The sequence below is a fragment of the Enhydra lutris genome, unplaced genomic scaffold, assembly GCF_002288905.1.
Source record: "Enhydra lutris kenyoni isolate GAN:26980312 unplaced genomic scaffold, ASM228890v2 scaffoldscaffold17, whole genome shotgun sequence".
Taxonomy (NCBI): Eukaryota; Metazoa; Chordata; class Mammalia; order Carnivora; family Mustelidae; genus Enhydra; species Enhydra lutris.
This window is the reverse complement of record NW_019154101.1, coordinates 44,439,600-44,457,816: the sequence shown is the minus strand read 5'-3', so window position 1 is coordinate 44,457,816 and position 18,217 is coordinate 44,439,600.

Genomic DNA, 18,217 nt, shown 5'->3' with positions numbered 1-18,217 from the left:
AGTGGTAGAAGGAAGAGAGTGATCAATTTTATATGAATGTCTTTAAGGAAGTATTTACTACAAGATGTTTATGTTGAGACTAGGATCATGAGTATCATATTTTAGAATTGGGAATACAAATTGCACAGAAAATAATCAACAAAGCAAGACAGACTTGCTTGCAAGACTGAGGTCCTGCTTGCAAATTTGTCCCTTGCCTGGGGTCTGGAAACTTAAATTTTAGGAGTGTTTCTACCATGTCCTGATAAGAATGATTCATTACATCTAAACTATCTATATAAATAATACAGCTGTTGCTGCATACTTGGTTTCCTTCTGGGAGTCTGGAAATTTGGTATGTGCTAGGGAGCTAGACAGAGGGTGCCTACAAGCCAAGCCCCTTGACTCCTGGGTAGGAGTCAAGATGGCAGAGAAGTAGCAGGCTGAGACTATTTCAGGTAGCGGGAGATCAGCTAGATAGCTTATCTAAAGATTGCAAACACCTACAAATCCAATGGGAGATCGAAGAGAAGAAGAACAGCAATTCTAGAAACAGAAAATCAACCACTTTCTGAAAGGTAGGACTGGCGGAGAAGTGAATTCAAAGCCACGGGAAGATAGACCGCGGGGGGAGGGGCCGGCTCCCGGCAAGCGGCGAGCAACGGAGCACAAAATCAGGACTTTTAAAAGTCTGTTCCGCTGAGGGACATCACTCCAGAGGCTTAACCGGGGTGAAGCCCACGCAGGGTCAGCGTGGCCTCAGGTCCCGCAGGGTCACAGAAGGATCAGGGGTGTCTGAGTGTCGCAGAGCTTACAGGTATTAGAACAGGGAAGCCGGCTACAGAGACAGAGCCGAGGAGTGAGCTCCCAGCTTGGGGTTACGTTGAACCGGTTGCAGGCTCGGTCAGCTCGGAACGCGGCCCGAGGCCAGGGTGATGGGAGTAATTGGGCGCTGTTCTCTAAGGGCGCACAGAGGAGTGGGGCCCCGGGCTCTCGGCTCCTCCAGGCCGGAGACTGGGAGGCCGCCATCTTCATTCCCGTCCTCCAGAACTCTACGGAAAGTGCTCAGGGAACAAAAGCTCCCGAAAGCAAACCCGAGCTGATTACTCAGCCCAGCCCCTGGTAAGGGCGGTGCAACTCTGCCTGGGGCAAAGACACTTGAGAATCACTACAACAGGCCCCTCCCCCAGAAGATCAACAAGAAACATAGCCAGGACCAAGTTCACCTACCAAGGAGTGCAGTTTCAATACCAAGGAGAGCAGCGGAATTCCAGGGAGGAGAAAGCAAAGCACGGAACTCATGGCTTTCTCCTGATGATTCTTTAGCCTTGCAGTTAATTTAATTTTTTTTTTTCTTTTTCATTCTTCTGCCAATTTTTTTTAACTTTTACCCTTTTCTTTTTTAATGTTTTTAACTACTTTAATATATATATATATTTTCTTTTTTATATTTTTTCTTTATTCATTTCTTTTTTTTAATTGTTTCTTTTTTTTTTTTTCTTTCTGAACCCCTTTTTATCCCCTTTCTCCCCCCTCAATTTGGGATCTCTTCTGATTTGGTTAAAGCATATTTTCCTGGGGTTGTTGCCACCCTTTTAGTATTTATACTCTTATCTGGACAAAATGACAAGGCAGAAAAATTCACCACAAAAAAAAGAACAAGAGGCAGTACCAAAGGCTAGGGACCTAATCAATACAGACATTGGTAATATGTCAGATCTAGAGTTCAGAATGATGATTCTCAATGTTGTAGCCGGGCTCGAAAAAGGCATGGAAGATATTAGAGAAACACTCTCGGGAGATATAAAAGCCCTTTCTGGAGAAATAAAAGAACTAAAATCTAACCAAGTTGAAATCAAAAAAGCTATTAATGAGGTACAATCAAAAATGGAGGCTCTCACTGCTAGGATAAATGAGGCAGAAGAAAGAATTAGCAATATAGAAGACCAAATGACAGAGAATAAAGAAGCTGAGCAAAAGAGGGACAAACAGCTACTGGACCACGAGGGGAGAATTCGTGAGATAAGTGACACCATAAGACGAAACAACATTAGAATAATTGGGATTCCAGAAGAAGAAGAAAGAGAGAGGGGAACAGAAGATATATTGGAGAGAATTATAGGAGAGAATTTCCCCAATATGGCAAAGGGAACAAGCATCAAAATCCAGGAGGTTCAGAGACCTCCCCCTCAAAATCAATAAGAATAGGTCCACACCCCATCACCTAATAGTAAAATTTACAAGTCTTAGTGACAAAGAGAAAATCCTGAAAGCAGCCCGGAAAAAGAAGTCTGTAACATACAATGGCAAAAATATTAGATTGGCAGCAGACTTATCCACAGAGACCTGGCAGGCCAGAAAGAGCTGGCATGATATATTCAGAGTACTAAACGAGAAAAACATGCAGCCAAGAATACTATATCCAGCTAGGCTATCATTGAAAATAGAAGGAGAGATTAAAAGCTTCCAGGACAAACAAAAACTGAAAGAATTTGCAAACACCAAACCAGGTCTACAGGAAATATTGAAAGGGGTCCTATAAGCAAAGAGAGAGCTTAAAAGTAGTAGATCAGAAAGGAACAGAGACAATATACAGTAACAGTCACCTTACAGGCAATACATTGGCACTAAATTCATATCTCTCAATAGTTACCCTGAATGTTAATGGGCTAAACACCCGAATCAAAAGACACAGGGTATCAGAATGAATAAAAAAACAAAACCCATCTATATGTTCCCTACAAGAAACTTCTTTTAAACCCGAAGACACCTCCAGATTTAAGGTGAGGGGGTGGAAAAGAATTTACCATGCTAATGGACATCAGAAGAAAGCAGGAGTGGCAATCCTTATATCAGATCAATTAGATTTTAAGCCAAAGACTATAATAAGAGATGAGGAAGGACACTATATCATACTTAAAGGAACTGTCCATCATGAAGATCTAACAATTTTAAATATCTATGCCCCTAACGTGGGAGCAGCCAACTATATAAACGAATTAATAACAAGATCAAAGAAACACATCAACAATAATACAATAATAGTAGGGGACTTTAACACTCCCCTCACTGAAATGGACAGATCATCCAAGCAAAAGATCAACAAGGAAATCAAGGCCTTAAATGACACACTGGACCAGATGGACATCACAGATATATTCAGAACATTTCATCCCAAAGCAAAAGAATACACATTCTTCTCTAGTGCACATGGGACATTCTCCAGAATAGATCACATCCTCGGTCCTAAATCAGGTCTCAACAGGTATCAAAAGATTGGGATCATTCCCTGCATATTTTCAGACCACAACGCTCTGAAGCTAGAACTCAATCACAGGAGGAAATTTGGAAAGAACCCAAATACATGGAGACTAAACAGCATCCTTCTAAAGAATGAATGGGTCAACCAGGAAATTAAAGAAGACTTGAAAAAATTCATGGAAACAAATGATAATGAAAACACAATGGTTCAAAATCTGTGGGACACAACAAAGGCAGTCCTGAGAGGAAAATATATAGTGGTACAAGCCTTTCTCAAGAAACAAGAAAGGTCTCAGGTACACAACCTAACCCTACACCTAAAGGAGCTGGAGAAAGAACAAGAAAGAAAGCCTAAACCCAGCAGGAGAAGAGAAATCATAAAGATCAGAGCAGAAATCAATGAAATAGAAACCAAAAAAACAATAGAACAAATCAACGAAACTAGGAGCTGGTTCTTTGAAAGAATTAATAAGATCGATAAGCCCCTGGCCAGACTTATCAAAAAGAAAAGAGAAAGGACCTAAATAAATAAAATCATGAATGAAAGAGGAGAGATCATAACGAACACCAAAGAAATACAGACAAGTATAAGAACATACTATGAGCAACTCTACGCCAACAAATTTGACAATCTGGAAGAAATGGATGCATTCCTAGAGACATATAAACTACCACAACTGAACCAGGAAGAAATAGAAAGCCTGAACAGACCCATAACCAGTAAGGAGATTGAAACAGTCATCAAAAATCTCCAGACAAACAAAAGCCCAGGGCCAGACGGCTTCCCAGGGGAATTCTACCAAACATTTAAAGAAGAACTAATTCCTATTCTCCTGAAACTGTTCCAAAAAATAGAAATGGAAGGAAAACTTCCAAACTCATTTTATGAGGCCAGCATCACCTTGATCCCAAAACCAGACAAGATCCCATCAAAAAAGAGAACTACAGACCAATATCCTTGATGAACACAGATGCAAAAATTCTCGCCAAAATACTAGCCAATAGGATTCAACAGTACATTAAAAGGATTATTCGCCACGACCAAGTGGGATTTATTCCAGGGCTGCAAGGTTGGTTCAATATCCGCAAATCAATCAATGTGATACAACACATTAATAAAAGAAAGAACAAGAACCATATGATACTCTCCATAGATGCTGAAAAAGCATTTGACAAAGTACAGCGTCCCTTCCTGATCAAAACTCTTCAAAGTGTAGGGATAGAGGGCACATACCTCAATATTATCAAAGCCATCTATGAAAAACCCACCGCAAATATCATTCTCAATGGAGAAAATCTGAAAGCTTTTTCCGCTCAATGGAGAAAATCTGAAAGCTTTTCAGATTCCGCTAAATCTGAAAGCTTTTTCGGGAACACAGCAGGGATGTCTATTATCACCACTGCTATTCAACATAATACTAGAAGTCCTAGCCTCAGCAATCAGACAACAAAAGGAAATTAAAGGCATCCAAATCAGCAAAGAAGAAGTCAAACTATCACTCTTCGCAGATGATATGATACTATATGTGGAAAACCCAAAGACTCCACTCCAAAACTGCTAGAACTTGTACAGGAATTCAGTAAAGTGTCAGGATATAAAATCAACGCACAGAAATCAGTTGCATTTCTCTACACCAACAACAAGACAGAAGAAAGAGAAATTAAGGAGTCAAACCCATTTACAATTGCACCCAAAACTATAGGATACCTAGGAATAAACCTAACCAAAGAGGCTAAGAATCTATACACAGGAAACTATAAAGTACTCATGAAAGAAATTGAGGAAGACACAAAGAAATGGAAAAATGTTCCATGCTCCTGGATTGGAAGAATAAATATTGTGAACATGTCTATGCTACCTAAAGCAATCTACACATTTAATGCAATTCCTATCAAAGTACCATCCGTTTTTTTCAAAGAAATGGAACACATAATCCTAAAATTTATATGGAACTAGAAAAGACCTCGAATAGCCAAAGGAATATTGAAAAAGAAAGCCAAAGTTGGTGGCATCACAATTCTGGACTTCAAGCTCTATTACAAAGCTGTCATCATCAAGACAGCATGGGACTGGCACAAAAACAGACACATAGATCAATGGAACAGAATCGAGAGCCCAGAAAGAGACCCTCAACTCTATGGTCAACTAATCTTCGACAAAGCAGGAAAGAATGTCCAATGGAAAAAAGACAGCCTCTTCAATAAATGGTGTTGGGAAAATTGGACAGCCACATGCAGAAGAATGAAATTGGATCATCTCCTTATACCACACACGAAAATAGACTCAAAATGGATGAAGGACCTCAATGTGAGAAAGGAATCCATCAAAATCCTTGAGGAGAACACAGGCAGCAACCTCTTCGACCTCAGCCGCAGCAACATCTTCCTAGGAACATCGCCAAAGGCAAGGGAAGCAAGGGCAAAAATGAACTATTGGGATTTTATCAAGATCAAAATCTTTTGCACAGCAAAGGAGACAGTTAACAAAACCAAAAGACAACTGACAGAATGGGAGAAGATATTTGCAAACGACATATCAGATAAAGGGCTAGTGTCCAAAATCTATAAAGAACTTAGCAAACTCAACACCCGAAGAACAAATAATCCAATCCAGAAATGGGCAGAGGACATGAACAGACATTTCTGCAAAGAAGACATCCAGATGGCCAACAGACAAATGAAAAAGTGCTCCACATCACTCGGCATCAGGGAAATACAAATCAAAACCACAGTGAGATATCACCTCACACCAGTCAGAATGGCTAAAATTAACAAGTCAGGAAAGGACAGATGCTGGCGAGGATGCGGAGAAAGGGGAACCCTCCTACACTGTTGGTGGGAATGCAAGCTGGTGCAACCACTCTGGAAAACAGCATGGAGGTTCCTCAAAATGCTGAAAATAGAACTACCCTATGACCCAGCAATTGCACTACTGGGTATTTACCCTAAAGATACAAACGGAGTGATCCGAAGGGGCACGTGCACCCGAATGTTTATAGCAGCCATGTCTACAATAGCCAAACTATGGAAAGAACCTAGATGTCCATCAACGGATGAATGGATAAAGAAGATGTCATATATATACACAATGGAATACTATGCAGCCATCAAAAGAAATGAAATCTTGCCATTTGCGACGACGTGGATGGAACTAGAGGGTATCATGCTTAGCGAAATAAGTCAATCGGAGAAAGACAACTATCATATGATCTCCTTGATATGAGGGAGAGGAGATGCAACATGGGGGGTTAAGGGGGTAGGAGAAGAGTAAATGAAACAAGATGGGATTGGGAGGGAGACAAACCATAAGTGACTCTTAATTCACAAAACAAACTGAGGGATGCTGGTGGTAGGCAGTTGGGTGAGGGGGGGTGGGGTTATGGACATTGGGGAGGGTATGTTGTATGGTGAGTGCTGTGAAGTGTGTAAACCTGGCGATTCACAGACCTGTACCCCTGGGGATAAAAATATATTATATGTTTATAAAAAATAAAATTAAGTTAAAAAAAAAAAATCCTGGGCACTGAGTTTCTAAGGAGCTTCCCTGCTAGACATTTCACATTTATTGTTACAACTTATTGCTGGGAGAATTCAATGCATCTGTGTGACTCCACCTGGAAGAAGATCCTGGAAACTTGTGCTTGGTTTCCTCCAGATGTCACTCCTCCACGTTCTCCCTTGCTCCTATGTATTTGTATCCTTTAGTTGTAATAAATTACAACTGTATGATGTATGCTTATTTCTATGAATCCTCCTAGCAAATCAGCCTCAGGGTAGTCTTGGAGAGACAGTACAGGATACATTTTTTGGGAGGTCACCTTTGGCAGAGAAAACAATAGTGGTCAGAGACAAGGACCACTTGTAAAAAAAGAAACACATTCTATTTTGGGAACTGCACCTCATTTTGAATGATTCTGCTAAGATGGGGAGGACAATTATACAAGGAGCCAAAGAGAACCTTAAACATTATCTAGGTATTTGGTTATTTCCCTTTTTAAGGGCTTCTATTAGTTCAATTCTTATTTGACCAAGTCTTCTTCAAAGCTTCTTACTGAGAATGAGCACAGAAAGGTAGTAATAGTCCAACTGAACATCGCTTAGTCGAACATCACTGCTCCAAGAAAACTGTTTTGATTCCAACCAGTGAAAAATGGAATCTGTCCATGGTCTTATTTTTCAAAATATTTATTCTAAAGTAAGCTCCTTGAGAGGATTATGCATGTGTGTGTGTGTGTGTGTGTGAGAGAGAGAGTTTTAAGATTATTTTATTTGCAAGACAGAGAGAGATAGAGAGAACATGAGCAGGAAGGAGGGGGAGAAGCAGGGTCCCTGCTAAGCTGGGCTCTATCCCAGGACCCTGGGACCATGACCTGAACTGAAGGTAGACATTTAACTGACTGAGCCACACAGGTGCCCAAGAAGGAGCATGTTTTATTTGTTTTTATTTTTCCTTAATGCAGTGCCTAGCATAGTGTTTTATTAATGGAAGACATTTAATAAATATATTTATGATCCCTTATGAGATTATGAGCTTCTTACAAGATGGGACCATATTTTATTCATCTTTGTATCTCTGTAATCTAGTATAACATCTGGTTTACATTATCCATTCTTTCATTTCCAGGATATTTATTGAACATCTATGATGTGGCACACACAGTTCTAGGTGCTTATAATTAAATAGCAAACAAGATAACGGGGCTCACAGTCACATGGGAGCTGAATAAATGCTTGTTGCATTCAGTGGTATTTATCATTCAGACTCTTGACTTCCCACAAGCCTGGCACTGTGAAAGCTGTCCCTATCTTTCTCCTATATTTTATTTGCCTTATTCCCTTATTTGTACACTGTAATTCTGGTTTTGAAACTGGACTAACTACTTCTGCTCTCGTCACTTAGATTTTTACCCTCAGAAATGGCATCAGCTCCTGGTCTAAAACAATTGTAACCAAAATACAGTTGGTATTGGAATATGGCAATTATAAATTGTAATGTGTAATTTAGATGATGTGTTCCAACAAAGGCAGGAATTTTTGTTTGTTTGTTTTTCTTCCAGTCTCAGAACTCAGGACAGTACTTTCTCAATAAAAATTTGTGAGCCAGTTGAATAGATAACCTTATATTAGAATCAAATGAAAGTTTTATCAATGAAATATTATTTAAAATTATGTTTTGAAAGATAATATTAGCCAGGATAGCCAAAACATGCAACACATAATGTGAAAGAAGCTGAAAACCTCAAGATGATTCTATAATGAAAGAATTTCCTGAAATGGGAGGCAGAGAATTTGGGCTCTGGGTGCTTTGTCATTAACTTGCAATAATAGGACTTTTGTCTGGTCATTTTAAATTTTGTGCACCTCCCTTTTCTTATCTGTGAATTGAAGATGTTGAAAGAGATTTCTACATTCTCTTCTACATCAGTATTAAATCCATGTGGTTGTTTAAAAGGAATGATACCTGATGGGTGTTATGTAATTTTGTGTCATCCTTGCTCATGGGCCATGCTACTCTTCTCTGTATGGTTCTCATTTTAGTATATGTGCTGCCGAAGCAAACACCCTGATGGGAGTCACATATAACCTAATTTGACTGGTTCTGTAGACTATTTCTATCAGTTGCTGGTCATTTTCTCATATTCTAAATTTATTAATGTCTCAGACAGCGATGACAATGGTGATGGGTAGGCAAATATCATAGAAACAACAGTATCAACTTACAGGAAAAACTCTTTCTAGCAGATGAAGCTTTATCAGAATATAAAATAAAATATTTAGCTAGGGGATGAGTAAGTAGGGAACAAAATAAGATGATGCATTTTTATCTGTCTTTTACAGTGTATTTGAATTTAAGTGGTGAATAGCAGTAAGAAGGTTGAATTGATGTAGACTGATCCAGGAAGATGGATTTTCTTTTCTGGAAAATTTCTCATAGAATTTCACATGCTTCATAGACATAAAATCTCTTATTATTTTTAATAGTAATATGTCTTAGTAGATCTATTATTTATATTTAAAACGTAATAGTTTCTCATAGATTTGTATAAATTAAAAAAACAAATACTTGATACAATAAAATGAATACCAGTGATATTTACTTTCTGTGCCAAATCCTCTTGAGAGTTAACATTTAGGTAAAATGCTATAACACGCAGATCACATTATTGAGGATTGCCTTGGGACAGGTTGCCATGGCTATTTATCCAAATATACAATTATCTGGGTCTTTCATCAGGAATGAGAATTCTCGGACAAAAACAAAGATTTACCACACAGCCTGAAATAGACAGACAAGTAGCTTTAAACAATAAGCAATCTTTTCAGATTGATTTTTTTTTCCCCTTTCATCAAGAGTCACCATCAATGATGTCTGGCTTTCCCAGGATTCATGACATAAAATTTTTATCTTAGGAAATGTTTGTTAAAAACAAACAGACAGGGCGCCTGTGTGTCTCAGTCGGTTATGCATCAGACTTTTGATTTTAGCTCAGGTTGTGATCTCAGCACCCAGTCTGCTTGACCCTCTCCTTCCTCTCCCTCTACCCTTCCTCCCCTTGAGCATCTGGTCTTTGCCCATGCTGAGCTCTGAGTACACCTGTGTGCACCCTCCCTCTCTCTAAATGAATAAATAAAATCTTGAAAAACAGACAGTATTTAGCATATTTGTATTATAGGATGTCTATAATGTAGCACCAGGATTTTGTTGTATCTGTCCATAATTATTTATCTGGAGTATAAGTTTTTGAAGCACCTGATTCTGGAAACACATAAGACTATCATGAAGATTTATGTTTGGATTTCCAGTAGAAACTTTTAGAAATCAAATGTTTTTTGATGTATTATATTTTGGACTAAATATGAAGGGAGTGGGGGGGGATAATTCTTCTAAATCCTTTTTTAAAAGACTAAGCAAAGAGTTTAAGACTGCTAAAATATGACCTCTCAAAAACTTCTCAGCAATTTTCTGAGGAAAAAAAATGTGATTAGTAAGTCACATTGATGGTGAAGCTAACTTGAAAATGAATTTTTACATAAATTTTAAGTATCATTCATGAAGGTATTTGTAGTTAATTTTTCAAACATTGTATCTGAACCTAGTCACCTTTGTCTAAATGTTCTGTTTTGGTCTGATTTTTAAATTCTCAATTATTACATGTTGGCTGTCTCCTTGATTTTTGAGTCATGTCATTTTTCAAGGATATCATAAAAATTATGTCATTAGAATTTATATTTCATATTTTCCCAAACTTGTCAATTATAGTCCTCTTGCTACAAGATTACCTTATCCAATATGAATATTCTCTCTTCTGTTTATGCAGTTCTTCAAAGACTTCATCCAGCCCCAAATCTCCAACTCTAAACTTCAAGTTAGTTATTACCAAATCCACTGTTATTAGTTCCATTGATAGATATTTATCGAGTATCTTCTGGCTTGCTAAGCACTGTGTTGAGAACAATGGTGAGAATTTTCCCCATCCCAGTCTTTCTTTCATCTTGTTTATTCACTCATTCTTTTATTCAACAAATACTTAATAGACTGCTATTTTTTGCCAAGAAAAGCACTAAGTGGAAGATTACAGTTTACAATTTCTTCAAAACATGAGAAATGTAAATGGACAATTTCAACTTTAAGAAGTAAGTGCTAGGGGCGCCTGGGTGGCTCAGTGGGTCCTAAGCCTCTGCCTTCGGCTCAGGTCATGATCTCAGGGTCCTGGGATTGAGCCCCGCATGGGGCTCTCTGCTCAGCAGTGAGCCTGTTTCCTCCTCTCTCTGCCTGCCTCTCTGCCTACTTGTGATCTCTCTCTCTGTCAAATGAATAAATAAAATCTTAAAAAAAAAGAAGAAGTAAGTGCTAGTTTGATAAAGGTTTTATACAGTAAGCTCTGGAAGATGGATGGGCATGGAGGGTCAAGAAAGGGTTTTGCATGATTTAGCATCTTGCCTGAGATATCAAACCTGAGCCAGTTGTCTTGGTTTAGATTTCTCTAGCAGCTGACCCTGAGTCAAGGATTCAAACGCAAGTAGTTTATTTGGTAAACTGGTAGAGAAGTGGGGAAATAAAACAGGGAGGAGAAAGATGCCAAAATAAAGTGTACATGACCAAATCAGTTACCACCATGGACAACTGGAACTCTATCCCTCTAGGGAAATAGGAGAAACACTGTGGAATACAACTTAGAGTTATTTACCATCCTCTGCTCCAGGTTGAAGAATCCGGTTTTTATTCACCAGTTCCCTGTCCATCATTGTCCACTTCTGCAGACACCGACTCTTTGTCACTTTTAGTTTTCCTTATGCATGTCTTCATGTGCTCTTGAGGCTAAATAAAACCTTAAGACCAATAAGTGCAGATATTTACATTAAGCAGGCTTGGATGCATAAAAATGAATGTTGTAGACATAGGCACAAGGTAGCAACACAATCTGCTAAACCAGGTAATTTCATGGAAGGAATTTAACACAGGAAATTGGTTGTGAAGTTGTCAAAAGTGCTACAAGAACAAAGGCGGAAAAGTAAGGTGGTATCAAGATTAGCAACTGCAGGAAGCCAGTATGACCCCTAGGGCAAGAGGAAAAGAGGGAGGAAAGAATGTGCCTGGGCCAGGAGCCAGGGCTGAAGACTGAATCACTGAAAAGACAAAACAACCACTGGAGATGTTGATTGAAAAAGAGTCAGATAAAGATATATCCCGGTTTTGTCTATCTTCCTGTTCTCCAGAGCCCAGCCAATACTTCCCATTGGCCAAACCCAGCTGAGAAAATATTAGTCAGAGACTCCTGGTAAGTGTGGCTTCAGGGATCAGGCCCTTGAAATACACAGCAGAGTAGAGAAGGGCGAGGGATAGACCACAGCCAAAAGGCAAATAACCAGCCAGGTTTCTTTAGGATATATTGCCTAAGCAGAGTTGTCAAGGTTTCCCCACCTAATTTTACTTTGAACTTTTTGTCACCAAACCACCTCTATGGCATGGAGAGTAGTCTTTTTCTAACCCTAAAAGAGTGGTATACTCGGGTTCTTTTCCCAGTCTACAATCCTCTTTTCTACATCTAATTGTCTTTCAAAATCCAGGTTATGACCTTCCCAAATATTCTAGGTGGCAACTATGTCCCCTTTTCTGAGAGTTTTAGTGTGCGTTTGTGTGTGTGAGACAAACTATTCTCTGCCATTGTGCATCGGTTCCTGTTCAACGAGTGTTTTATTTGCTTCTTCCCCACCTCCCTGAAGTGCAAGGACCTATGTAAGTTAGAATTACATTGTGCTGTTTGTTAGAAAAGTGAAAATATCACTGACTATTTTTCTCTCTTGTGTAAACTTGGATTATCTAGGTTAATATGACAGTTTCTCTACCATCAGTGATCTATAGCCCTAATCCTAAATATATCGCTTCCACATCATAATCTGAGTTAGCTGCTGTGAACCTAAACTCTACGCCCACATTTTAGCTCGCAGAACGGAGGCCCGTTCTGAAGAAGAGACCTACCTCCTGGTAGGTCACTTTAAGGTTATCACACAACATATGTCCTTAAAGCCACATAGTGAACTGGTCACACTTGGATGCCAGAGAGTCTAGAATATTAATTATTCCAAGTAGTCATATGTGTTATGCTGGGTCCTTTAAGAAGCAAACATCAAGATGGAATTAGTTGTGCAAAAGCTTAACTGGGGGGATGTCCATGAAGAAGAAAGGAGAGTAGGAGCTGATAAGGAAAACTTTCAGATTATGATTGATGCAGATCTGTCATCTGAGAAAGGAAGGAATTGAGTAGGAAGAACTTCATACTGCAGTATAACTCTGAGTCTCAGGCAGGCCTGTAGGAAGTCCCAGAGCAAAGATTTTCCATTAAAGAAGTCCAATGTTGGGCATGAATGGCCCAGTTTGGTGCCCCAGCTGTGCTCAATCCTCCCAACTGGCTGTCTCTGGCAGGGGTCATGAGTGGCTCTCTTGTGGGTTGCCACACGAGGTGACCATAGCCCTTTGCTTCGATTACTGTGGAATTTTCACAGAACCCTTCCTCACACTTCTTTTCTACCCTGTTAACTTCCAATGCAATATTATACCCATGGCTGTGAAATATTATACACATATGCTTCATGAATAATTTGCTCACTTTCAATGTCAGTTCATACTCTGTTTTTTTCCTGGTTTTCTAGCAAAATCACACATTTAGAGAGACTTTCAGATGTAACAAGATTCTGAGTTCCAACGTATCTTCGAAAGCCAAGGAAATTTTTCTAAGACAGATGGGATTTTATTAGTTGTTGAATGGAATTTGTTAAAGGGGATGAACACTGACAAAGGCAGGATAATATTATGGGTTTGTGGAGTTCAGAATGAAGGAAATGAGCACATGTGATTTCACAGATGAAATTTAGTTCAACTTCTGCAATTAGGGAACAGCTGAGGACAAGGAGGCACAGATAATCTACCTAAGTTCCCACAGTACATTGAGGCAGTGTCAGGCCTACATCCCTGGTCTCCCAATATTTTGGTGTGTGCTCTGCTCTGCCTCTCTTTTTGCGTCAGGCTTTATCACCAAACATTGCTAACTGGTAAGCTCTATTTGGAGGTCATATCCTACAGAAGGAATTGAACAGAAATAAAGTGATTTGGGGTTTTAAAGGTCAAGCCAAAAAGGCTATTTTCCTGGAGAAATGAAAGACTTTGTTATACCCATTAAGCATAATAATTGGCGACTGATAGTCATAATGCCTTATGCTCTGGTTAACCTAATCAACAGAATCTGCAAAATATCAATCCATTCACTGCTTACACTAGGAGGTACTTGTGGAGAAATGCTAAGCTTTCATATTAATTGGAACAAATTGCACATAATGGCCTTCTCTAAATGGTCTGATGCCTCATGCTGTCAAATCTTCACAGTCCAGATCTGGAGGATCACTCTCTTGGGCATAAATATGCAAACAGCTTCACCTTCCCGAAGTTGTTCACCCGCGGTATTAGAGGACTGCTGCATGAATCACAAGTAATAGTAGTTTGTTACTTCTTCTCCCATTATTGTTAAGCTGAAAATAAACTGCAAAGCTAAACATTCACCCCAGGCTTGCTTACATCTTCATTTCCGTACCTCTGAGAATTCAGGTGCATTTTCAACAATTTTACAGCTCCATAAGACAATAATATAGCCCTTCAGTTGCAGGAATGTTCTGCCAAGTGCAGTGCTCAGAATGGCATCATGTGTACTACTAATAGCGCATTAAATCTCTCTCAGATCCTGCCGACCCCCAGGATCAAGGCTGTTCCAGGGGAGCTGTTTGAAGAGATTGCTGATGCTCGATATTGATAACAAGGAGCCAAGGGTGAAGGCTGCATTCAGTACTGAAACTGTGTCTTCTTTTACAATAAACACCTACAGCTTTGTTTTCTCTTTTGGACACTGATGGCATAATGATAACCAGAGAAAGGTCCTCAGCAGAGAGAAAGTAACTGGGTCAATGAGGTAATAATAAGTGCATCATGCAAACTCCAGGAACAAGATAAAAAATCAGTTGGACCAGGGTTGTGCTAGTTTGTCCTGACTTTTCTATTGTTTCCAGGTCACACTTAGGAATAAGTGCGCAGGTGATTAATTGTGGCACTTTTTATCAAATAGTGAGAGTTTAACTTCAAGTAACAGAATATTCAGACAGGAGTGACTCAGACAGTAAGAACGTTACTACCTTACATAGTAGGGAGTCTACAACTAGACGGTGTCAGGGTTTGTTTACGGATTCAATGACATCATCAAGGTTAAGGACCTTGTCATTTTTCCGATAGACCACCCAACATTTACTGTGTTCATGATCATAATGGTTTATCAGAGAGCATGTTGACCAGTTATTAATTTAAAAAACAAAAATCAGGGACTCATGGGTGGCTCAGTTGGTTAAGCATCTGCCTTCAGGTCAGGTCATGATCTCTGGGTCCTGGATGCAGTCCAGAGCAAGTCCCTCCTTGCTCACCAGGGAGCCTGCTTCTCCCTCTGCCTGCCGCTCCCCCTGCTTGTGCTCTCTCAATCTCTGACAAGTAAATAAAATCTTTAAAAAAATAAGTAAAAAACAAAAATCTCTAATTCCCAGTTGATTAAGTGTAATTTATAAACTTTGTGAAAAATAATGGAGGCTAATACTTTTATGACGTTATCCTAGGGAACGAGAAACTCTAAGAAGTCACACAAAATTTTAAGTCATTAAAGTTATTATTTAACTATTATTAAAATTAACATATTCTATTGATCAAATTGTCATAAAGAGAGGGAAATATAAGCCACAAACTAAAAAATATTTATAACACAGATAGCCAATAAAGGAATAAATTCAGAATATGTATATATTCAGTATAATACTTACCAATTAATAAGAAAAATATAAACACTCAAATAGAAAAATGAGCAAAAGATATGATTTTATAGCAAAGGCAAATAAAGGCCCTTAGTCACATAAAAGAGATGTTCAACCTATGTAATAGTTAGGTAATTTGATAATTAAACCTCAGCTACAATGGACTGAATTTTTGCCCCCCAACAATTCACATGCTGTACCTCTGAACACTAATAGGATGCTCTTTGGAGATGAGGCCTTTGGAAGGTAATTAAGGTTTCCTTAGTTTATGAGGGTGGGGCCCTCATGATAGAATTAGTGAGTGGTCTTAGAAAAATAAGAGGAGAAAAAGATCCTTCTCTTACCAAGTGAGGTCATACTAAGAAGGTAGCTGGCTGCAAGCTAGGGATAGAGCTTTCACCAGAACTTGACAATGTCAGCACCCTGATCTCAAACTTCGAGCCTCCAAAACTGTGAGAGAATAAATTTCTGTGTTTAAGCTATCCAATCTGTTCTGGTATTTTGTTATGGCAGCCAGAGCTGACAAAGACAATATACATCAGCCTGGCAGCTATTAAAAAAATGAGATCATGTCATGTATGTTGGCCAATTTATGGATTAAAAGAAAACACATCCACTGCTTGTGGATGAATAAATTGGAACAACCATGTTGGAAAACAGCTTGGCATTCCCTAGAAAATCTGAGAATGTGAACATCCTACATTTCACCTAGAAATTAGGGAAACACTTCCAAATGTGTACTGGAAAACAAGCATGTAAGTGTGTAAAATAGCTTTGTCCATCATGGCCCAAAACTAGCTTATCAACAGCAAAATTGACAAATATATTGTGATACTTTTATAATACATAAGAATGCTGTACTACAGTAAAAATAAACTGTAACTAACCCACAGGGTTAATGTCAAAAATATAATATAAAATGAAAGAAGCAAGTGACAAAAGAGTACTTACAATATGATTTCATTTATGTGAAGTTCAAAAACAGGTAAAACAAAATGTCATTTTATATTTTTTTTATTCAAATATAATTGGTAAATAGTGGTATAATAGTTTCAGGTGTATTATATGATGATACAACAATTCTACTCAATTTCCAGTGCTCATCAAGGTAAGTGTACTCTAAATTCCCTGCACCTTTACCCATCCCCTCACCCACTTCCCCTCTGGCAACCACCAGTTTGTTCTCTGTATTTAAGAGTCTGGGTTTTTTTGTTTGTCTCTTTTTTCTTTGTTTATTCATTTTTTTTCTCTTAAATTCCACATATGAATGAAACCATACAGTATCTGTCTCTCTCTGACTGACTTATTTCTCTTAGCATTATATCGTCTGGTCCATCCAGGTTGTTGGCAAATGGCAAGACTTCATTCTTTTTATGACTGAGTAATATTCCATTATATACATACCACATCCTCTTTACCCTCTCATCTATCACTTCCGCATCTTGGCTATTGTAAATAATGCTGCAATAAACATAGGGAGGCATATATTCTTTCGAGTGTTTTCATTTACTTTGAGTAAACACTCAGTAGTGGAATTACTGGATTATATGGCAGTTCAATTTTTAATTTTTTCAGGAATGTCCATACTGTCTTCCACAGTGGCGGTACCAGATTGCATTCCTAACAACAGTGCAGAAGGCTCCATTTTCTCCATATCCTCTCTAACACTTGTTTCTTGTGTTTCTGATTTTAGCCATTGTGACACGTGTGAGATGATATCCTATTGTAATTTTGATTTGCATTTCCTTGGTAATGAGTGATGTTCAGCATCTTTACATATGTCTGTTGGCCACTGTAAGTCTTCTTTGGAAAAAATGTCTGTCCAGATCCTCTGCCCACTTTTTAATCAGATTATTATTATTATTATTATTATTATTATTTTGGTGTTGAGTTGTATGAGTTCTTTATGTATTTTGGATATTAACTCCTTACTGGATATATCATTTGCAAATATCTTCTCTCATTCTTTGGTGGCCTTTTTGTTTTATTGATGGTTTCCTTCATTGTGCAAATGCTTTTTATTTTGGTGTAGTCCCAAAAGTTTAATTTTGCATTTGCTTCCTTTGGCTGAGGAGACATATCTAGAAAGATGTGTCTATGGGCAATGTCAAAGAAATTACTGCTTATGATTTCTTCTCGGATTTTTATGGTTTCAAGTCTTACATTTAGGTCTTCAATTCATTTTTATTTTTATTTTAGTCAGCATTATTAGGTAAAATTGACATACAATTGACTATGTATATTTAAAGTATAAAATCAGATACATATTAATATATGCATGTATCTGTGAAACCATCACTATAATCAAAACAGTGAACATATTAATCACTCCCAAAGTTTCCCTCTGTACCTTTGTAATTCCTCTTTTTCATCTCCTTCTGTATCACATCCCCCATTCTTATCACAGATCTGCCTTTTATTACTATGTTAGTTTGTCTTTTCTAGAGTTTTTTTTGTTTGTTTTTTTAAAGATTTTATTTATTTATTTGACACAGAGAGAGAGAGACAGCAAGAGAGGGGAAAACAAGCAGGGGAAGCAGGAGCCCAATACAGGGCTCGATCCCAGGACCCTGGGATCATGACCTGGGCCTAAGGCAGATGCTTAATGGCTGAGCCACCCAGGTGCCCCATTATCTTT